This window comes from Ischnura elegans, chromosome X, assembly GCF_921293095.1.
Source record: "Ischnura elegans chromosome X, ioIscEleg1.1, whole genome shotgun sequence".
NCBI lineage: Eukaryota > Metazoa > Arthropoda > Insecta > Odonata > Coenagrionidae > Ischnura > Ischnura elegans.
This window is the reverse complement of record NC_060259.1, coordinates 25398484-25422447: the sequence shown is the minus strand read 5'-3', so window position 1 is coordinate 25422447 and position 23964 is coordinate 25398484. Positions and strand designations below refer to the sequence as shown.

The window sequence follows — 23964 nt, the reverse complement described above, 5'->3', positions numbered from 1 at the left end:
TATTGATTTCTTTCACAGGCTCTTGAGCCGAGAAGTTTTAGTGGCTTTCGCCCGGGTTAGGGGAATCGTGTGTAGAAGAAAGCGGTGACTGTGAAAGAGGTCCAGTGGCATTTATGTCGTATTCTGCTCCTTTGAGTATTAAACTTGGTAGTCGCTAGTTCAACATAACTCAGTCGTCTACTTCTATCTACATGAAATCCAGCGGATCACCCCGTGGGTGTATCGTAGGGGACATTTCTCCCAAGCATGCACCATTCATTTCCCTAACTACGATTGTATGTTGGCCCGTATGAACTCGCATCACAGACTGTCACTGCTTGCAAGAAAAGCTATGAACATATCGATTTCCATTACTGGCTATATTATTCGATGGTATTATAAGTATCTAAATTTTCTGTAGAAAGACCATTCTTAATATGCGTTGGGTTCTGTTGTGATCTTTTATTGTTCACTGGAAGGTTAACATAGTGAACCTAGTGCCTGAGAATGACGCAGTGCGTCGAAACTGCGGTCGTTATTGAATAAATATTTATGTGGAAAAACAAAGTTCAATTTTAATTCATTACAATAGTGAACCTCTCCGTTCTGGAACGTTTTTCTCTGTTTCTATGTTCGTCTTCCGATCTACTATAGTACTAACGGGTTCTCAAAATAAACAGACTCCGTCTGCCAACGTTTCGTCCCGAAACTTATCAAGAGATTAAAACTATGATTTAAATTTAGATTTAGACGACTATCAGGCAATGGTAATATCCTAATTGTTTTACGAGGTTCGTGACACTAATGAAATTATCACATCGATAATTCATGTACCATGTTGATCTTCAGTGCACGCACTTTAGCTCATTGGTTACGTCTTGTATCATGATGATCGCATGCATTGGCGGCCTTCTTCAAATGACGTCCCACGAAGGAAGAGTCGCCTGTTTGTAGCAAAGCATCGCAGCCGAACAGGCGTGTGAAGCGAGGTGAATGCGATTTGGATTTCAGGCCTTGGTTGGGTGCCGTGCCTTTCTGAAGTATTTTCACCAATGCCGTCAGAATGAAACTTCATGGAAACTGGAGTTCATGAACTTCCAGGCGAGGATATGTGATCGATATCTCGACGCCTCTCATTAATGTCGGAACGTGAAAGGCACTTGGGCTCGCCGGCGATGGAGCTAGCCTCTTTAACTCCCCTTAAGTCGAACCTCCTTGATTCCGAGGTCGCCAACCGTTGAAGGAGTGGGCCGCATGGTGGATCATCCATTTTTACCGCTCGATGACATCTTCAATGAGGCACCTCATTAGAGAGCCCGTGATTGGGGCCCAAGTCGAGTAATAACAGATGTCGTTTTAGGAGGACGCGTCACTCCCGCCCGATTGGCCTTTCTACGTGACGTATTACCCGTTGGAAAATTATGATATCATCGTGAAACTTTCCTTGTTGACTCATGCCGTCATTGCCGGTTTTCAATTTTTAATATTTTAAGTCGGTATTTTCCCAGGTGTAAATTATTATATTTGAGGTATCGGCAGATATTGATAATCTTCTCTAAAAACCCAGAAATTTTAAGTTTAAAAACAGTTATTCGACTCCAAAGGATACAATAACTTAAATAATTAAATAATACATCCTTAACGTTCCCGGCAATGTTAATGAGTCGATTTTTGGCTTTCATTGTTACCCCTACTGCGGACGTGTAGTGCTTTGCAGTAGTAGGGGTAAATTTATTGACTGGCCTAACTCTTTTCTTTCTCACCATTATAGTCCCCTTGTTGGTATCATAAATTCTTGCACGATTCGAAAAATCGAAAGTGAATTGGAGAAAATAAACGTGGAAGTGGCTGCGAGTCCAGCCGTCGTTTAGACCAGCAGATGAAATCGTACTACCCTAAAAGTTCTCTATATAGTTAGTTGTGATCTTAGCGCAAGTGTCTCGTGTCATAGCTTCTTCGCATGTCATCCCACGAGTAATATAGTTGGGGATCCTCAAGTTGGCCCGTAAATGAATTGTCACCCACCGTGCATTGGCTTTCAAAAGTCGCCACTCGTGTCGCTGACGGACAAATTGATCCGAGTTTCAAGGGGGAATAAGGTGTAATTAGGGGTAGTAATCGAAATTTATACACATGATGATGTTATCTATCAAATTCATTCCTTTAAATGATATTATTTGCTGTGACAAACATTATACTGCAAAATATTGGAAAAAAGTGGATCGCATTGCACTCATCACAGCGCCGCGGACTTTTTTGAAAACAGATTAAAATGCGGCCGTAGTGGCAACAGAAGTGAGCCTTCTAGGGGATGGAATCGGGCCTCTATGCACTGCTTTTGGTCATTCCCTTTCGTTCCCCCTCTGCTGCTTGCCTAGGGCTCACACCCTCTCCTGCCCTCTTCCACACGCCCGCCCATCTCTGTTCGCACTTCATCATTCTTTTATTACTTCTCCTGTAAGTGCTTCATTCCCACACTCAGGGTAACTATAAAAAGGAATGCTACAAATCGCTGTTAATTATCCAAATGATATGAATGCAAATTCATGCACATGAAGTGTAACCAAATGACCCAAAATAATGCCGGTATTGCTATGGAAACTTTATACATTTATTGAATTAAAGCTTCGAAAACCGTTTCAATTCTATGCTATGCATGTTACTTCGTTTAAGTAATGGTATCTGGCTCGATCTCGTAAAAATCCCTATTTTTAGAACGTCTGAAGAAACTGCAACTTCGCTGTTTTCACATGGGGTTATGCCACCGATCATGGGTTCGTTTCATAGTAACTACATATTCAATGCTCATTTTTCTTGAATTTTCACGGTGATGTTTCTCTCTAACATCATCATGATCAGAAACAATAAAACGTTGAGTGGAAACAGCCTAGTTGCAATTTTTTCCGATGCTCCTACAACGATGCACATTCTCCGTAGTGAGCCGGAAATAGAGATTTTCACTTCAAACGAACTCACCGCCGCAAAACAACGATAGCATTGATGGAGTTAACTAATCAGAGGTCTTCGTGATGTTTAAATTAGGGTGGATCGCGTATATCTGGCATGTGCTAAGTCATATATTGCTCTTTCCAGTCTTTACTCAGATTTCCCACTGCCACGATGCCTTTACCACAATATTCGTGGTCATCACGAGTATCCTCGCGAGCCATAAAACTCCTTATCACGAATATAGCAATTGAGGATTCTTCAATCGGCCGCCAAATGTGCTGTCGCTCACCGCACTTGTAAACGGGTTTGCAGAAGTCGTCACTCGCAACACTATCGGTAGTGCAATCTGAATTTCACGGGGAAACATGCCATAGTTAACCGAATTTTTATTCGAGGTGTTATAATCTATCGAATTCATAACTTTTCCTCGCGAGTGCTAAGACACTATCGTAAACATTCATTATAACGGTGTAACTCATCTTTGTCACCCTAGTGGAATATCAGAACGATGCCGTTTTTGCAACTGTCGCTCTTTACCGATGAGTCATCCTGCTCTTCGTTCCGAATTCCTGGAATCCTACCAGTCTGCATATGAACCTATTTTTGGATTTAGATCTAAATCCTTTCGAAATAAACCTCTTCACTTTTTGCGGTATAAGTCGCTTTTACGTGACTGCTGTCATATTTCCTCTAGTCAATTTTTTCTGGTTTCCCTCTTCTTGAGTGCGAAAATTTCATCGAAGAAAAATCATTTGCTTTAATCAGAATCCGAACCCGGATCTCCCGATTTCGCATTTAATCTCGCATTTCCCGATTAATTGTGCCTTGGTTACTCCGTAAAGGTGAGCAACTGGCTAGTCCACAGTTTTTTCCTTCAATACTCTCATAATGAGTGATGAATCGTCGCCAATCTCGTGGGATGACAATCCTGTCTGTCGTCTTTGCTAGTCTTCAAGAGCTGTGTGGATTGTCGTTTGTCTCGCCGTTCGACCTATTTGGCATGGAAGACGCTAGCCAAAGGAATTATCATAGCCTCCTCAGCTCTTGGGTCATCAGGACGCATATGACCTTCTACCGCCTGAAGGTTTTAATGCCATTGGTTAGGGCTTCGTTAACTTCACATTAATCACATCGAGTATAGAGTGAAGGGAACAGCTTTTTTCATCCTCGCCTGCTCTGACAAAAAGAAACCTATGGTTGACTCCATAATACACGGTCAATTCTTTTCTTTCAAGAGATTCTTCTTCTTAGAGAATATCCATTCCGACCAGTAGTTGGAAGTGCTGCGGAATTGATTAGTAGTGCTCTAGTGAATAATTTATAAGTCAAAAACGTTTATTTCTCACGTAGATCATATGTTTTTTGCCGACATTTTTTAAATGGCTAAGGTTGCCCATGGGCCGTTCCATATCAAGAGGTTTTATTTAATTGAAGTCCTGGACAGTATTTTATTCTTGGAGATCATTAATAAAGATGTTGTTAACACAAAATTGAATATTAATTTTCTCTTTCTGGAAACACAAAATTGGAAAATTCTTTTGTCCATATACAAGGTCATTTCGAAAACTTTGGAAATAACAATTATTGCCGAAAACAGGGGTCATTTTGATAACCTGTTAAATTGAACCGAAGTTGGGCACCTATGAAAAAGTTAATTTTAAATGTCCATTGTCAATGCGTTTGGAGGATATTACTGTATTTCCTTTTTCCATCAATATTAACTATACCCAGGAGTTTCTTCTTTTTTTAAATTAGCGAATTCCGGACTCTTATCTGCGTTGAAAAGTCTCTGGCAAGGAAGAAAAACATCGCCTATTTTAACATAAAGACGCAAGTCACCCCTAGAATATTAGTGAGACAATTACGAGATTGGAAGTAAATCTGCATTCATGGTTTATATTTGTTCTAATGTGTCATAAATTACATAATAATTTTCGCAAAGTGTGGCCGGAATATATATTTTTAATTCTCATATTTTGTTCGCTCAAATGTCACCAGATTATGGTAGTATTTTTATTACATTTATTGGCCTGCGTAATTACTGCAGATCTAAATAACTCATGGGCACTCGTGTAGAGGTAAGGAGTTCTTGTGTCTCGTGATATTTTTCACCATCATTCATGGCGTTTTCCATGCTCTTTATCGCCATCAGCCACTCCTCTATGATGTTCCCTTGAAACCGCTATCGCGCAGTGTTGCCGCAGCTCGCGGCATGACTTTGATTTTTTTCAAAATACTTTCATTTTCCATGAAATTCCTTTGCTGAGACTGGGAAGTCATCGTTCTCTCGTCGATTTTAGAGCTGCTGTCGCTTTTGCCTTGGATTAAGTTTAGCAATTGAATTTTCAAAATTACGGATAGTAAAGTTAACGGGATAGTAAAGTTAAAAAATTAACGGGGGATATTAAAGAACTAAGAGGAAAACTATAAGCTAAATGCTCCGATACCGTTGCTCCTCCAAGTAGGTCGGCGCCTTTTACTACATCTTCTATACTCCACGTAATTTGCAATCCCGTGCCGACTCTTGAGCTGGCTGCGTTGAGAAGGTTTTCTTTCTTGGAACTGTTCTCAATGAATGAATGAGTACTTGGTTATGATTCCACGCTTCATTAAAATCAATATGGTATATGTTTCGGCTTATGACGCCTGAGTATGGTATGATAATGATACTTTCAATCGAAACCGGTCGCATCAATAAATAATTGTGGAACCTACCATTTCTTTTCCTTCCTGAAATCAGGAAGGAAAGGATGTGAATGAGGAAGGAGTTCCATTACGTTTCGCGCGACACTATGGAATTTATCTTTATCAAGTCTAACATTTGTCATCGTAGGTCGATCGAGTGTAAACAGTTAGATAAGCTTATTTTGAAATTTTCTCGTGAAAATGACGGATGCTTCGTTTCTCGGGATAGTTTTCTCGGATAAAGTGCGGAAATCGGCTAAAAAGTGATTGCTAGTTAATTATTATTTATTGCAAATTAAAAACATAGATTAATAAACATGGTTGTTTCAGGTGAGATGTGATAACAACGTCGAAACGAGTCGTGTCTTAAAGAAATTTTTTAGGGGAATCTGCAAAAGAGCTTTCATTCAACATTGAAAAATGTTGCTCTTTTGACTGCTAAGGCACGGAGTGAGTGGCAAATGCCAACTTCCTTCCGTCCATCGATTTGCTGCGACTCGCGTGGGAATGAGGAAGTGCGCTGACCCTGAGGAGTCTTGCCGTTAAGTTGTGTGGTGTGGGGAACACGAGGTTCTCACGCCCAACTGCGCTTCATCACCTTCGCGCTCCTGTCCTCGGCGTGCACCGCCTTCCTTGTCGCTCTCAAATCCGCTTCCGTCTGAAGTGAGGACCGCAGAGGAAGCCATGTCTCTCACTCCTTTTTGATAACGGACTTGAGTGAATCTGTTACACCATTCCTTATCGTGCCGACGGAAGCGACCGGGCTCTTCTCGTGATGCAGAGCCTCCACCGAAAACAGTCAGGAAGCATATTGTTCAAAGTTTCTTACGCAATCTTCTCTGTGGTATAGTACTAACGCCACGCATTTTTCGGTGATATATTACTCGTAACTTGAGCTACCATTTTGGAAATTTCTGGATACATTTAGTGAACACTTGTTAGCATTTGCTGGTGCCTAAAATATAAAAGAAATGATATCAAAGAAAATACAGAGGGAAAATTTTAATATTTGAGATTCAGTCAAATGTTGTCAATAACCTTCTTTATAATTCCTGAAAATTATAGATGATAGCATTCGTTTTAAACGAGTAGAATCTAACGGAAAAAGACCGAGTTTGAGTAATGAGTCGTCTTAATTCGCTGTTGAACATGCCCATGTTTCACAATAGGCCAAATTTGGATTTGGGTTATACTGCGACACTTTTTTATACGCTTCCTTCTTTAACCCGTTATATAGTTCGTAAGACGTTATATGATCATCTTTTGTGCTATGAGATTTTTATCTTAATTATTTATATCACTATCAGTGCTGTTATTGCCTGAATGGAACAGTAAATGTCCCTGTATTTGGTCTAGTATTTGGTTTGTTGGTGTTATAAGTTGTTCGGCATACAGAATAATTACATTATTTAATGCATCATCCCCTCGTAATTATGTTATTACTGTTCTCATTTTGACGCTTCAGCGTATTATCTATAATTGTATGTATAGAAGGATGTCTGTTTGCGTTTCTATATGGTTGCACGGATTGCGACCTAACTTAGTAGATAGTTGCATCTCATGCTCCCAAACCCCGTAGTGCTACTCCTGGTTGCGTTGACGCGCCCTTTATGTCGTTTTCTTATTACCGTTTGTTACGTCACGTCATACAACTTCTGCGGTGGGACATCCTGCCGGGTAAGCACAACTCAATTGACATGCTCATTGGGGAAAACAGAACTCAAAGGATTCTACACGTAACTTTAATCCTCTCGGTGCAGAACTTTTTGCTGGGGTATGAGTTCACGCGACGATCAAAGAGAGAACAAAAATCGTCACGAAATCCAAATTTCAGGTTTCCCGCTTCTCTGGGTACTATGCTTACCGAGCAACGTAGGGTTGCCTGCTAGTTACTAATATTTGACAATCCTGGTCTTAAGTGTTGAGCAATATGCAGGATTCAAATCCATCTGTGTCCTTTGATGCCGGCCTCCTCTGCGGATAAGCTTCTCCCGGAACCACTTCTATCTTGTGGTCATGTTTGAAGGCGCTTTCTGTAAAATGATCCCGTGAAACGCTTTTCTCCGCCGCGTTAGGTTCTTGAATAACTCAGCCCAAATGTCGTGGGGTTACGTTCGTCCAGCTGCCACGGTGGATGATTCGTCTGGTTGAGGCATTGGATTTCCGAACTTGCAATTTCCAGGTTATTGAGACGCCGTGATGGTTTATCGATAAACAGGTCCTCATGAGAAGTTATCCATCCTCCAATCGGCTGCAAGCCAAGGAGCATGGTTCGATTACCGCTTCAGCCTGTTTTTTTGTGATCACCGTTCCTTACGAATTCTACCGGCTTTTCCAGAATTACGCAGTAGTTTTGGGTGACAATTTTCGAAGTGAGTAATCATTTTATGTAAAGTTATGATTTGCGCTTTTGATAGTTTCTTTGAAGAACCCGTTGATAATACTTCCATGGTGTAATGGGATTTTATCAGGGCCGATGGTGGTGAACGGTTTGAAAAAGCATTGCATTTTGCTACTTTTAACGAACGGAGATTGTGGTTCATGAAAACTTCAGTTTTCTCTTAATGATATCTCGTTGGAAAAAACTCCTGTTTTCGCCAGGAATGGAACATATGATCTTCTACCCATATTCCGAAGCTGGAGTGATAGAAGTATCTCTGGAATTTTAATGGAAGTTTATTAAAAATAGCTTTATTTGCTGCTCTTAGGCTCTTATGTGTCAATCAGGCTTTCAAATAAGTTCTACGTTCTTTCACCGTAACTTGTTGTTGTTCATTTTTATTTCCTATGGGCGTTCCCTCGATTCATTTTTAGGTTTATGTAACGATAATCGGTGAAGCGTGGTTGAAATTATTCTTCATATCTTCAATTCGTCTTACAAGACATCAACTTTGTTGCTATCCTTAGTGGATAATTTGTTTCAATGATGGCATCGTTACGGTGTAGAACTGACCGGGTCATTATCATTGGATGCATTAACAATTTAGGCCTAGGTGATTCTAGATGAAATTGAGTTCGGGAATGGCGTGGGTCGGCGCTTCTCATCGTCCTGAGGAGTATTGGGTGTAATAATTATCATTTATTCGGTGTCCTGGAACTTAATGGCTTTTCTTAAGTTCAGGTTTTCTGAAACTAGGCGACTTTGTAGAATTTTCCAGTACCCTCTGCTCTTACATCCAGGTGTGTCTACTTATTTTGTTACTCAAAGTTAAAATAGAACTGATCTCATTGTTCCAAGTCATATTGAGCTGACGGAAAAAAAACTTATTGCAGGGCAGTATTGGGCGGGTATGTTTTGCCACTGAGCGACAAAATTTTTGTTACGAATGCTAGAATTTCAGATGAAAAACTCAACACCACCCTATAGGCATCATATTTGGAACATACGTCACACTTTTAGAGCAATTCATTCGCAAGTACTCCAGAAAAGACGACGCGAGTGAAAAAGTGCTATATCAGATTTAATTGACTTCTAGGGTCTCCATACTCTAACTTTTTTAACTGCCAATGTTTGCGTGTTTACAAACCCAGCTATTTTCTTCCACTCTTGTTCGTTTATTAAACGTGAGAATAAGTGATCGATCTTAGTAAGGATTGAGTAGAGCTGTGTTTCAATGAACATGTCATGAATCCTACGGAAAATGCAGAGTAATCGCTTTTGGAATTTTTGCACTCTGTGGAGCGAAGTGATGTGTTTCAGTTGGCCAGTGATACTCTTTTATGTATAGCTCTTTTTGTGTCAGCGTAGGATCAAGCCAAGCTATAACGGTTGAGTCGAGGCATGTATTAGTCTTTGCCTAGGTTTTATTGTATTTGAGGTAAAACTTGGTTAGAATTTTTGAAACAATAAGCTTTAAAATTTAAGATTTACCTTCAATTTAGGTAATAAAATCCATATAATCCTCGATATGGGGCACTATCAACTAATTTTTCTGTTTCTAAAATATCACCAATTCTTGTTTCCGTTGTTATTGCGCCCATTCAGCTATAATAATGGTTGCATTTCTCAGTGTGTTTCTTATACTTGGTTTGCAGTGTTTTCTTGTTTTTCTGTCAGTGTTTGTTTGCATTAATTAATGGCTCGCAATCGCTTGCAATATTGAGGCATTAATCCAATTAAGTTAAAGGAAAGGGCTCAAATCATCAGTCAGTATTCTTACAGGGGTTTGAAAACTATAAAATAAAGTCAATGTTATTGTCATCAATGAATTGTGCAAATGGGCTGTATCCATTTCCCTTGGCAAATACTTCTTTCTTTCTCCTTCCGTTACACACATGTGACTGATGTTCAAAAAATCCTCCGCCGTCATTTCTGCTCCCACTGTCTACAAATTTCTTGTCTCTTTCAATTCATCAATTGTCAAATCCCTGTCCCTCGTAACTACGTTCTTCTGTTGCTTTATGAACTCATGATCACCTCCACTTTTCATGTGGACGGTTATTGGATCGATCTCTAGCGGCAACTACCACACAATGAAAGTTTTTTTAGCCTTCTGGTTGTAACCCTAAAGTACTTTTTTTCGCTGTGAGTATTCCATGCGCTTTTTTGTAGAAGTTTGATCCTGGCATAGTTGGAAATATTACTGACATAATTAACAGGTTTTTCCTTGACCTCGGAAAAAATGAATTTGTTAACGTTGAGTGAGGCTTTTTCTAATAAGTATTTGATCAAAGTTAAAATTGTAAAATCTGTGTCAATTATTATTTCTTCATTTATATGTACATAGATTTCTTAAGTCTGGTGATTTGAATTAATTGTAGTCAAACTTTTATTATTTACTTTTGAATCCCTGTTTTTCCCGACGTTATTGGGAGACAGATGATTAAACTGCAGAAAAACTTAAGAAACTAGTGTATCTTTTTAAACGAAATTAATTAGATGAGGAAGCGTGGTATCTTAGTGGTTAAAGCATGTGGCTCTTAACGGAAGGGTCCTGGGCACGAAACCTTTGGACACGACCGAATAAAACCTTCATAATAAGAGGTGGCTCAGGCAAAATAACAACCTACTTGCCCTTAATGTGAGATATCCATTCAACTGCTGCTTAAACTGGGGTGGAATATGGCCTTACGCATCCGAGGCAACCTTCGTGCGGAGACAGTGAGTGAAAACTAACTGTTCAGTTAGTTGACATTCGTTATTGATAACTTAAACGATTTGGTGGTTAACGATTTTGAAAAGTAAAGATAAAATTTAGTATGGGTTAACTATTATCGGGATTTCCACCGGGTTAAATTATCGATATTAGCCAACGTTTCATGATGCATTTTACCAAATGTTCTCGTCATTACAGTTAAACAACTTAATTGTACAAAAGGTCGCACGAGGAAATAATTTTTTTAATAAAATGCATATAGCGGCGATAAAAGAACTGGTATCATACTTCTTAGTTTAAAAAAAAATAGTTTAATGAACAAAATTTATTGAAACAATGTAACTTAGCAACCATAAAAAAATAAAACGACATTCAGCTGCCCTGAGGATGAACCCTGAGTTGGAGCTTGAAACGATGGCTAGTATGGGTAATTTAAGCCGATGGGAATCAAGAGAAGAGTTTAACCACAGTTTATTCGCCGGGAAAGCATCAATTAATATTTTTTTTAAATTCAGTAGTTCGTTTCTTTTACAATTTGTTTGAATGGTAAATTTGTTGAATCGATTACCCCTAGTATGTATCAGCGGCTTAAGTTTAGTTGGCGGCGAGGTCCTCTTCATACGGCCGAGGCAGTACCGCATGTGTGAACGCTTCCTCCCTTCTCTGCGGGGGCCTTCCCTCCGCCTCCTGCCAGCTACGAATCGGGGGCAGTCCACCCTGCCTTCCAATTCATGCGGGCGGACAGAAGTCTCGATGAAAAATTTTCGCGCACTTGTCCAGGAGACATGGGAGATAGCCTTTTCAGTGCGAGGGATACTTCTAGCTTAAGAGGACGCATCAATCCCTCTCGACCGATCGGTTTGTTGTCATTTTTCAAGACGAATCACTTGATGTAAATTTAAGTTTTCAGTTCGAAATTTCTAGAGTTGATCTTCGTTAACATTTGCCTTCATGTCAGAATTAAAAATTTTGCCTCTGTGTTTGCTGAGATGTATTCTGTCAGCATTTTCTCAGAACATATTCCGGTGTCTCAATTAAAAAAAATAAACCTAAGATAATCCTGAGTTAAAACTTTTTATTTTAGATGCAAGAAAATGCTGATTAAGGTCTACTCTCTCTCTCGACCTCGAGCCCCTACAGTATTTTCTTGAACTGCCTTCGCGTCTACGTTCCCGCACCGCAAAGCGCTACACTTCTTATTAGACTCTTCACTAGCCTTTCCTTAAAAATATTACTTGGCGGTCCTCTCATCAGCTCTTACCAATTCACGAAGGCCTTTGCAAACGCAATCTTCTTCCAATATCCTGTCCTTATATCCCCTAATTTCCTTGGATTCGAAGCCTTCGATCCCCATGCTCTCCATTGGCATTTGTGCACCGAATTGCATCCTAGTTTGGCTCTTAGAAAACCATATTTCGATCGACCTCGTGTTCCGTCACTCTCAAGAGTGGACGAATTTTAGAGTTTTATGTTGGGGGGGCAGCTATACTGGCAGGGGTTTAGGGGCTATGAAACAGCCCCCAGTGAAACCAATATCCCATAGCCCGTAAGTTTTGTTGGAAAATTTGTTTAAATTAGCCTCTGAAAACATTTTAAGTACTCTTAGACTAAAATTTATTAAAACTTTCATGTTTTTGTTTTCATTGTACTTGAATTTAAGGGTTTCGTATTTTTTTCGGAAATATTACCATGTAAGTTTGGGGTGCTAGGTTCCTCCTGCCCTCCCTCTTAAGGATATCGGGCCTGCCTCCCAGCGCCCAGCATATTCGAACAGCATTAATGCCCGGCTCCGTGTCGTTCGGTAAGGTCGGTGTTTTTGGGGAAGGAGCCGAGGGCAGGGATCCACGGCGGCGGGAAGGTATTGCGATCGTGCGGGCAACGCCGGGACTAGGGTAAGCGAGCTGAGCGCGCCCCGCCTCCACCGCCGCCTCGCCGTATTGATCAAGCGGCCCCTTCCGCCCCCACCGCCGCCCCAATCCCATCCCCCCCACGCCCATCCCCACCGCCGGCCCGCCCCTCGCCGGTCGCCCGGCCTCCTCCGACACTTGATGTCACGTTGATCTCCTCCGCGGACGCTCCTTTGGCTGTTTTCTGGGCTTGGGGCGTGAGAATGGGTGGCTGCCAGGATTGTGAGACATTGCGCCACGGACCCCACATCCTCACTTGACCCGGCAAGGATTTGGAACTATGTTAGTTCACGAGTTTTCTCCCTAGAGTGTATTGCGGGCGAAGTAGATGGTTGGCTAGGATGCTTTCAATATTTTATACGAACGAGAAAATTGGTCTGGTCTGGCACAAAACTTGTTTTCTGTATAAATTCGCCGAAGATTCTGTCATTCCCTGGGTGCGTGTGTTGCAGGAGTGTGTCGTTTTGTTCAGTGCTGGCAATTGCCATGCTGTGTTTGGTGTCGCTTTGGATGGCGAAGATTGTGTGTGTCAACATAGTCTATCAAATTTCAATCTACACACATTACTTGGATTAAATGTGTCATGATATCATTTTAAAAGTTCAACTATATATTGAATTAATGGAAGCCGACTGTCTGAAATCTGATGTTGCTCATCAGATTTTTTAGGTTGTAAGAAGGATAAATATGTCAGTGTTGGTACGCATATGGGATATCCCGTCTCATGAGTGAAACTTTTATCTCACGGTTGTTTGGCATGGAACTTTGCGTATTATTCTTTCACTAACCGAAGCCTTTTCCTGATGAGATACATCTAATGGACGTAGTATCATTTTTTTATGGTGAACAAATCGCGGGTGATCAGGTCTTTTAGTCATGAACGGCTTTCTTTCCTGCCGTATTGAATTAATGAGGATTTTCCATGCCGACCTTAAATGAGCCACCTGGAATACCGAGAAAACGTTTTGAGGAGGTCAACGCACGGAGTGATAACCATAATAACAAATTATTTAAATAGAAAACCGGGTATGTTTGAGACGAGTAAAATGATAAAGAGTGGGCAGCTTGTGTTTTGCGATGTATCGCGGAATGACTGTAAAAAGTAATGTTTTTTCTTAAGAAACTGAAAACTTTTATTGGAAATTCATCTTATAGTTTGAAAAAAACAAACAAAATTGATTGCCGAACGATAATCTGTTGCGGTGTGTGCATTCTTGTCCTGTCACAATTAATCTTTATCTTCGATTCATCTAATATTCCCTCATCAGATTCATCGTCTACGATAATGTTCCAATGTGCGACTCACCTATTGCCTTCGCAGCTCGTGATGGCTTGTTTTGAAAAATGAGCGACCAATGCAACAGGTTCTTGGGACACCGCTACCAACTGATTGTCAATTGTCAAACTCCGCCCGCCATTATTTTCCCTTTCGGAGTAAACCTTCCTTTCAGTCTGAATGGGAGAGTAGAGCTAAGTTTCTACCCTTCCGAATGGCTTTGCAGTTTCGTATTGTCAGGAATTCATTTGGTCCCGATTTAGTTGCACGCCTCCATGCCTATTTTGTGCAGCTCTTCCAATTTTATTTCCTCTTATAGAGCAGTTGTTATTGTGACTCTTTATCATCTTATGTTAGAGTAAATCGCTCCTCACTCAAGGGGACTCAGTGATCCCTTATTTTCATAGAAAACATGGACGTTATAGAAAGCATGAAATGTGCAGATTTAATCAAGCGACTGGCTAATTGTGATGGCTACACATAAGAAGCCGTGTGAGCTTATTTTCTTCGATGCATGCGTAATTTATTTTAGGGACCGGCTGGCAAGTGTATCTTGTAAACATTAGTGGGGACATATGACCTGATTACATGGTAAAGTTTTTCCGCTCCACTTAATTATTAATTTATACTTTAGCCTTTTTCAGTAAAATGTTTCTCCCTGTGGACAAAAAATATTTGTTTTATGGTCTAGGTATACTGAAAGCTTTAAAAACATTAAAATGTTAGTTGTGGATTCTTTTGCTTTCGAAGGAAACTGGTGGACTGAAGCATAATACTAGAAGGTAGCGGTAGATCTCAATGGCGTCTGCGTAGTAGGATTCAGTATTAACGGAAGTAATCAGTGGTAAAGACTAGGAAAATGGTTTGAATGGACCATAGTATGCACGGAATGCACTTTGCGTGATGTGCCAGTACGCGAAGATCAAAGTTAGGGTAAAGAAGGGAAAAATTAGCGTGAGGCTTGGTCTACTTTGATTTAGCGTGAAGTAATTTGATCGCAAAGGCTCGTAGTCGTTTGCTTCTGAGCTCTCCTTGTTTTTTTCAAAAATTAGTCTCGGGATGGAAACTAAGATCCGGAAAATAAATTTAGAAGGCGAAGGAACAAATCAACTGGACTTTAATTTATTTTGTACCTGCACATTATGCACCTGACCTGCTATTTAAAGTGGTAGCTAATTGTTTTCACTACAGGAATGAATTTCTAGTCAGCGTTAATTTGCTTCATATACACCTGTATTTATTTTTGGTAATTTTCTTCTAAAAACCGCCTTTGTGTAGGGCGAAAAATATTTCCAACTCGAGAGTTTTATTGCTTTTATTAATGTATTTGCTTTATAAAATTAATAACGAACTCCTAACAAAGTAACTGATAAACCATGACGGCAAGCCTTTGAGAATTCTTTACTTCATACGGGGGATCATTTCAGCAATTTCCTTCGGTCAGTGTGCCTTATTAGGTGCAGTAGTGGTGGTCGCTAGCGACTTGGACCTGGCAGTACGTAAATCTTATGACTTCCCATTTCACAGATAAGCGCTGAAGGTACTTACTTGCGCATACTTTTACGCGATCCCCGGAAAAACCCCGACTTCGTTATCTTGCTCAAGCGGGAAAAGTAATGTGTACATTTCTGAATACACTTAGATATATGTGGTGTTCCTCAGAAACTTATCCTTTTTTGAAATTTCAAATAACTTTTTAATGGGTGGAATTCCCTAAGAAATATAAGAAGACGTCTCACTTCCTCACAGCTTGTATTTTTTCCGTGACAAATTAAGTTTTAAACATGTTCAATGTCCTTCAACAATCTATCTTCTTAAATCTTCGGACTGTAATGAGCACACCCTAGTAAGCATTTGCCATATTTTTAAATTTTACCCCACCATTTTCTCAAATGTGTAATTTTGTTCGCATCAGATCATCAAGTATTTTTTCCTTTCTCAGGTGGGCCTCGGCCAAATCATGAGGGGTTTACCCCCCTTTGCGCGTTAGACCTCTGTCCTCACCCATCACAACTCAAGGTACCAAGACGGAACGAATCTCTACAAAGAAGGAAACTTCGTTGATCCTGTGTCAACGGATCGGTGCAAATCGTACATAATCATCCACTCGAGCTGGTGAGTAAGAATTTTTCATTGTTTTCTCGTCTCTGTAGGAATCTAGTTTTCCCTCAATAAAAACCTCTGAAAGGGATTTTTTATTGATCCCCTTTCCCCATCTCTTGATTTTGTATATTCTGTATTGTCTAATCATAATCCAGCATAAGTTTATACTTCGGGCTGAGAAGTCCAGTAGGAGAAGAAACGTTGTTTTTAGTATAATTTTTGCTTTATATGATAAAAACCAATCTTCGTAACATAAGATGTACTTACCGATGGTCGACTAATAATATTTTTGTTTTCCCATGTCTTCAAACGAATGTTATTGAGTTCTCTACGGCCTTACTGTGACAATGCAGTAATTCCGATTGCACTATGCCTCTGGCACATGTTATCTTGTCCTTTGAGCCGGAGCTTCTGAACGTGGCGGTAAGGACGAATGTGAACTTGGTCATTACATCGGCCTCGTGTCAAGATTTTTGAAACAATGCCATCGTTTGGGGGACTCTTGAAAATTTGCATTTCCTACGGATCTTATTTGGATTCCGAAAACTGCAACAGCAAGGTGAAGTTTTTAGGGTATTTCAGCTGGTGAGTTGGTCAGGCAAGGTAGACATTTCGATGACTTGGTTCTTGTGTCTTTTTTGGTCGTTGAGTCCTGAGGACGAAGGCCGAGTTATTCATCGAAAGGTCAGCCATGCCTAACGAACTCACTTGGTGGTGTACTCATATCATGTGCCTGGCAAGCTTGAAGTTTGGTTGATGGGGCACCTCATATAAACTGCTTGCTTTGGTGTTGTGAAGTTATTTCGTGCATAGTTTTACTCGGGAGCGTGCCGTTGCTACGGTTTGCAGTGTAAACTGCCCAAATGATCACCTCTATCCATGGGCCACTTCTCTAATGTATATCCAGTTAAATCAGTAAATATTTCACTTCCTTTCAGTGGCTAGTTCCTAGTCCTAGTGAGACTAGTCCCCAGAAATATTAAGGAACATTGTTTGGGAATTACTCCATTCGAATTTCGATGCTTAGTGTTATAAGTAGCATTTTAAGAGAGTTCTAAAGGGGTGTAATTTATAAAAACACAGCTATCCGTACGTGACTTGCCACAAGTCTTGCCTCACTCATACCCCTGGCAATGACAGTAACAAATGAAATATAAATTTCAAACTCTAGCCAGATAGGAAACCAGTTTTACGTAGAAAATTAATAATGGCTCATTTTATCGTAAATTATACCTGTAGACCTTACATCTCTCACCCGTATTCAGTGTCACCTTCTGCAGCGGCCAATTCAAGCCGTGTTCAAGACATGTTTCACTGTGAGGGATAACGTCTTGGAAACGAAAGCGTTTTTCGTAAGATAGTACTTCTTAACGGTTAAATTAATAACGTCTTTAAATAAATTAATGAACTACACAAATAACTTGTATTCTCCCCATATACGGATTTAAATGCAATAAATATTTTTGTGGAAAACCCTAATTGGGGCTTTGGTCTGGATATTGCAGCATAGTGGACTACCAGGAATGGTGTTGAAATTACCCTGCAGAGCTGTGCCAACTATGTATTCGGTTGATGTGATATTTGGCTATTTCACGGCGAACAGTAGCAGTAAAGATTTCTCAGGTTTTCCACCGGGTTAGGTCCTCAATGTCTCCTTCCTGAATCCCTGAAGACGATGGGCGAGTTGCTTATCGAAACGTTGGAAGTAGACATGGAGGACGTGACCCGGTGCAAAACCTGAGAAATTTTTGCTACTATGTATTTGGTTGTGTGGTAAACTTGGGTGCGAGCATGTGCGCCTGATATGTTCACTCTTGAGTTCAGTAGTTTTCTCAAGTGGAATTTTTATATTCTCATTTGCCCTCAAGAGGTGTTGGCTTGTGGAAATTTGAAGGGGCCACATCCCCGGAGGATCGGTTGAAGGGCCTGGGGCCCTTCGTCGAGGGTTTTCTCTCTGTAACGCTCAAAAGAGTTGGACCCCGAAGAAAAGCCCATGCCCTTCAACCCAACCCTCTGAGATGTGGTTTCACCAAATTCCCTGAAGCTTATTAATCTAAAGTAGAGAGATATTACAGGGTGTGCCGCTCAAGCATCAGTAAGAATGTTGCCCCTTATATTTTACCCCCGTATATTTTATTGCCGTTAATTAAAGTGTATAGGGTATTTTGCCTATTTATATGGAAAACTTTTGCCTTCCTTGCCCTAATAACGAATATGTTCAAAATTCTACTATTTCAATCAAATTTTAAACCCGTAATTAGTCTTGAACACTGCTGTAGTCTACTTGCAGTGATTATTTTAGCTGGAAGTCACTGGGAGCCATCACATTGTTGCGGACGTTATCGCGTTATCACTTCTTCTTGTCACGGTCGAGGTATGTGGAAGCGCTGGAGACCAGTAAGGCAAGAATAGTCATCGCCGTACTTTCCGTTCAGTGTTCTGGTTCTCGCTTCGTAGTTACAGTAGAAGATACTTTTGTTGATGTATGCAATTTTATTACTTCAATTGTTTGTCAGCAGACATGCAATTATAATGCATGTCATCTTACGCGGCTTTTTTACGTACGGAGGCAAGGTTACGTTTTATGCGAAATTTATGTGTTAGCTTGTTTTACCTTACGGAATTATGTTCTAATGCTGTCAGTAGAGTCTTAATATAGGGTTAAAAATTTGGAAGCCTTAGGACACCTCAGCTAAGGTGGCCTAGGGAAGGATCTGCCCACTTACTCTGAATTGAGAAAATTCGCATGCCTCAGGCTTAGTTTGGGGTGAAATTTACCCTCACCAATCCGTGGCAACTTTCGGGTTAAATTACTAAGTAAGTGCGTAAATGGCTTATGTGGCATGGTTGAACTCAACTTGCTATTTCATTTAGTTTAACTAATCCTGTGTTCGTATTTGCTGTCTAGCCTAATTTTACCAAGGCCTGTAAATAACATAATGATACTCTAGTCAGGTAAATATAGATTGATCGAGGTATTTAAACAACACGATGTTCTAGGCTAAGGCCAATTATGCGGTGGTGAGTCTTCATAAAATTTTTAAGCCATTCTCGGGTTCGTGCTGCGTATTTTTGGGTGAATTGCCTTTGCTCCACGATTCTCTCTGGTTACTTATGCTAGGGCATTAAAGTTAGCTGCGGATGATGTCCCGTTTTATTTACTGGTCTCATCGACTTGTATTCCATTCAAATGTCACGATGAAAGGCTAAGGACAGCCGGTTGTTGTATTTTACCACATTTTTTATTGAGTCACTTTCTTGTCTGTTTGCTTTTTTGTCCTTCTTGGCAAAATATGCCCCTCAAATGTTACCCACTTCCCGATAAGCGGTTAAAATTTTCAGGTAAAAGAATGCACTGAATACAGCAATTCTTCTACTGTTCAAATCCAAGAAGATGGAGTTCATCAATTTCAAATCTTAAAGTCTTTCAAAGCCTTTCTCAGTAAATATTCAGTACAATATTTGGTCTAAAATCTCAAATATATGTTGATGGCTTAGTGGACTCAAATATGTAATGATGATACTCCAGAGTCAAATCTACGTTTTATGTTTTGAACTTGTAGTCTTTTCTCTGGAAATATTAAACGTGGGTCCTTAGGCCACGGCATGGTGGTTTATTTTCTTATTTTCAGTTAGAACAAAAGCGTGGAGTTTGAAATTACTTTTTTAATTTAGTGTAACATTTTATCATGCTGTTGCCACCAAGCAGTAGTTTTTATGCCAATCTCTTCCGCAATGTGTCCCTATTTATCGTCAATTGGTTTATTAACCGTTAATTTTACAAGTTTAGTGTTAATCTTGGCATGGCTACGTGGGATACTGATACCAGTGTATTCGAGGGAAGTTAGTCTGAATAATAAATTAAGCCATTGCTAATTAAAACACATTTTCTCACAATAAGCCTTCTGTGTAAATCTCCAAAATAATTACAAAATAACTTGTGCGGGTCGCGGGTTGCCGACCCCTGTTTCAGAAAATACTGATGGGATCAGCCAAATCCCTTGTGACGTTACTCTTTCATCATCCAGTCGATAAATAAATCATGGCGAGTCCCTGATTTTGAAATTCAATAGATTTCAAGGTCCAACAGAAACTGTAGAGAAAGGTAGATATTTTGCCAAACGAATTTGTGTTGGAATTGGCTTCTCCATCGAGCTATAAAGAACTTAAATGAATGCTAGGTTGAACCAGGCAGTAGAAACACTCTTTCCTCGCTTCTGTTAATATTCTCGTAACGGCTAATGGCTGGTGTCCTTACACATTGGGTGTTTTTTCCCAAGACCAGTATAAATGGCGGGAATATTACAGGATTTAGCCCCGGTAAAAATTATCTGGAGTCGTTTATTCGCAGTTTTATTTTCGATCGTCTGATGTCTCTTCATTTGGCAAGTTCAGGCTCTATGCTTGCACTTCTTTGCGTTTAGGCTGTTGAGTTAATCAATATTTATGAAAAGCCCATATCAAAATAGTTCATATTCATCTTTTGCCATTTTAATTTCTCTATGCGTCTTATTTTATGGAACGGGAGACCAGGTTTAAATGGCACCGGTCTCCATATCAGGAATATCGTTGACTTGCTAGTGATTATTTTCGTATTTTTCTCGCCGCTTCCCCGTTAACCGGGTAAAGATAGCATTGCAACGAATTCCTCTACTGAAAATTAGCCTCGCCTAGTTGATTTTGATGATTTTGAAGATGTATCTTCAAAATCATCAAAATCACAGTAATAAATAAATCCATGGATTTTATGCTAAATATTTCCTTCTCTTGACGCAATATTTTTATCTTCCTTCTTTTTTCTACGAAGAATTTTGGTCGCTCACGAGTATACCAAATCTGTGGTCAGACCTCTGACCACTTTTTTTGCAATGTGAAGTTCATGATTATAGCTTCTGGTGACCCCGATGTCTCGGTATTTTTGTGTTATATTCCTTGCGTTAGAAAGACGGTCATGATTCCGAGACGGATCATTGGTGTCATATCGTGATCATTATTAAATGGAACGGTTCTGAGGTTGGTTTATTTGGAAGTCCCACACCAATTATATATTTTTAATTGGAAGACCTATTCTCACCAATGGTATATTTCGTAAGATCCTCAAATCTCCACACGTTCATTCTTCCCATTCACTTGTATGAACCCAACAGTTGATTTGAGTGGTGGGGACAGAGTTCCCTTGGCTTCTCGGCCTTTGGCGTGCAAGTTATACCCACTTCGGATTGGGGTACCAATTCCTTCACCTGGGCCACCAATGAACTATCATTTTCAAAAGTCAGTCCACACGACTTGCGTGGGTTTTGTTGGCTAAGTTCTCACTCCGTGTATTGCATGTGACATCTGGGAGCCGTTCTTACTCCCTCTGCCCACGAAGCCCTTCGTTTGGCAATCTCCCCTGTCTCCAAATTTGCCACGAAACCCAGGCTCCCGTAGCGCAGCGTCGGAAAATGCAAGCCAGAAGTTGTCTTTCGCCCTGAGAGAGCTTTGTGAATTCTTTCAAATGTCGACCGAGGCAATGGCTCAAATTAATACGCATTCCATAAGCACAGGCAGGAGGGGAAATGCATCACCTTTCCCTAACACAAATGCAATTTTTCCTGTGGGAAATTGAAATATTTGTGTAAATTATGGACAATTTGGACTGACTTTTTGGCCGAAGTGTGTACATATATTCCAAAATATTTTAATCACTGTAATAATAAAAATTAGTTATTTTAATTTTAATGTGTATAAATTCCCTTTTTTACGCCTAAGTACACCCTTACATCCAGGATTAATGGCCAGTAATGAATCATCCGTCCTTCGATTGTATTACTAATGTCTTTAGTCATGTTATTTTCCTTATGTATATTTTAGTAGCCTACTGGTTATTTAAGTTGTAATGACCATGTCAGATATTTGATGGCGAGCCGTATCAAAAGTGTTATCTACTAGCATTCTTTATCTTCTTCATTATTTGGGAGAATACCTTATTTCCGTGTGCTAATACTTGACTAAATCACACCTCTCTTCTATCGTCAAAAATATCCCAGAAGTTGTAGATACAATGCGGCTATGAATTCAATATATGGCTAAAGGCATGAATAAAGCGTTGACTTTTTGTACAGTAGTAATGCGTCAAAAGGTGGTTCTGCGATCTGCGCATTTATCTAAGTTTGTCTTTCCCTGCGTGTTTCATAAGTGACAAAGCCAACAAGTGTTATCCAGTGTGTACTATTTTGGTCGTAGAGAACAGTTGGTATTTATTTCCTCTGTTTTCAGTCATAATAAAGCTTAAATATGGGCATGTAGAGGCAAACACGAAATTTTGTACGATGAACGATGTATTTCAATCGACGTTTAACTATCGAAGTCGAAAAATTGCTTTAGCTCTAAAATTTGCAGTCATTTTTTTTTAAATTTGGTCTACAATGTGGCGCATAATTTAAACAGGTTAATAATTTCAACTAAAGCTATAACATTCACAACGTAAACACCTGTCATTCCAATCTCAGAGACGCATGAAATCATTTAACCTACTCAGTTTTGATGTCCACTATTCAAGGGTATTCTATGTCTCTAGGTTTTTAAAATTTTGGAAATTTCAAATGAGTATATCGTGTCTAAATCTGGTCTCTGTCTCTTATGTTATCTGTCTCCATTTTGTCTTGATAATAAACAATCTTCATCTCTCTGAACCGTTCGTAGGCTTTTTAGGGAACCGTTATAATAATCTCTGATAATATATCAGCTCTGTATATTTTGTTTAGAATCGGAAGGAAACTACCAACCGGTATTACAATTCTCCAAGGTGTGGTAGTTTCCATTTATTTCTCTACCTTATGCCAGTATATGCAATATTTTATGATAAAAAGAAGTATCATCCTTGTATACATTATAATACATGCTTTAATTTAGCTCCCATTTCGTTTAATCTTTGAGCGGCTTTCTATTTATAAAACAAATATCGCAAAACTTTTAAAAGATCAGGTTTCATTACCCCTCCCTTATGTGTTTGTTCTTGCCGTCTTTACTGTACCTTAGCCATTAGTCATCGAACGTAAATAGTATTCCATTCTTTATAGGTCTCCCTTCTTAATTATTTCCCGGCAATTATATCTACCAGCAAAGGCTGAGTTTACCTCTTTCATCGGAAGATTATTTTCTCCAATTTTCAGGATATGAGTTGAAGCTGTTTTTCCATGTGCAGGTTTCTGGTCGTAGTTTCAATTACCAAGTAGCATTCAATGATGATTTGAAATTCACCGTCGCCAAAATTAGAATGAGATATTTCTTTGATCGATTGAAAGCCTTTCCAAGCTAAAATCAAATTGCGTTATTTTCCTCCAACTTATATCACTCACCACCCCGATATTTTTGTTACAATCCTCGCGTTAGAAATAGTCATTATTTCAAGACGGAATACAAAAATTTCACAGTGATACCGTAGTAGTGGGAACAATGACTTCATTCCACTTGTTGTACTTCGCCTGTTATTGCGCGTAAGTATTTTACTTCTAATATACTTACAATACTTACTCATAAATTTTCCCCGCACAAAATCAAATGCAAGTGAAGAGTAATCATAGATTTTTCCTTATCTGAGATTTAAGTGTAACAAATATAGTGCAATGGCATATCTGCGAAGAAAACTGCAGCCAAGGATAATTATTCTCTTAATTCAGTATTCCTCTATTGAAATATCATAGTTATGAGTTGCCAACAAACTGAATATTGGTTTTGCGCACTCTCCACTCGATGCCCCTATCATTTCATCCTTTTACACTGGCATAATTCTTCCGTTTCCTGTTCTTCAACACATGTCGTCACTGTGCCATATCCTATGCCTTCTTCCTTTATCCGTTCTTCCGCTTTTCCCTCGATGATTGCGTTCATCAAACCATCGTGTCTCACGGGTTAACTAAGTCGTCTCGCCTTCTTTTATCGTTTTCAAAGGACAACTCTCTTTCCTTCCTACTTCTTCCTCTTTGCT

The 23964-nt window shown here is 39.7% G+C and overlaps 1 protein-coding gene across 5 annotated transcripts in view; it reads left to right on the top strand.

The window, feature by feature from the left end:
* LOC124170479 (wiskott-Aldrich syndrome protein family member 3) overlaps positions 1-23964 on the top strand; it is a 108335-nt gene that overhangs the window by 44745 nt on the left and 39626 nt on the right. For 3 of the 5 annotated variants that reach the window (XM_046549206.1, XM_046549201.1, XM_046549204.1), the window contains one exon: positions 15835-16007. The gene's annotated coding sequence lies outside the window, so the exon portion shown is untranslated. Of the gene's footprint in view, positions 1-12781; positions 12899-15530; positions 15739-15834; positions 16008-23964 lie in introns of those variants that run through there. The other 2 variants (XM_046549202.1, XM_046549205.1) reach the window with 2 other exon arrangements.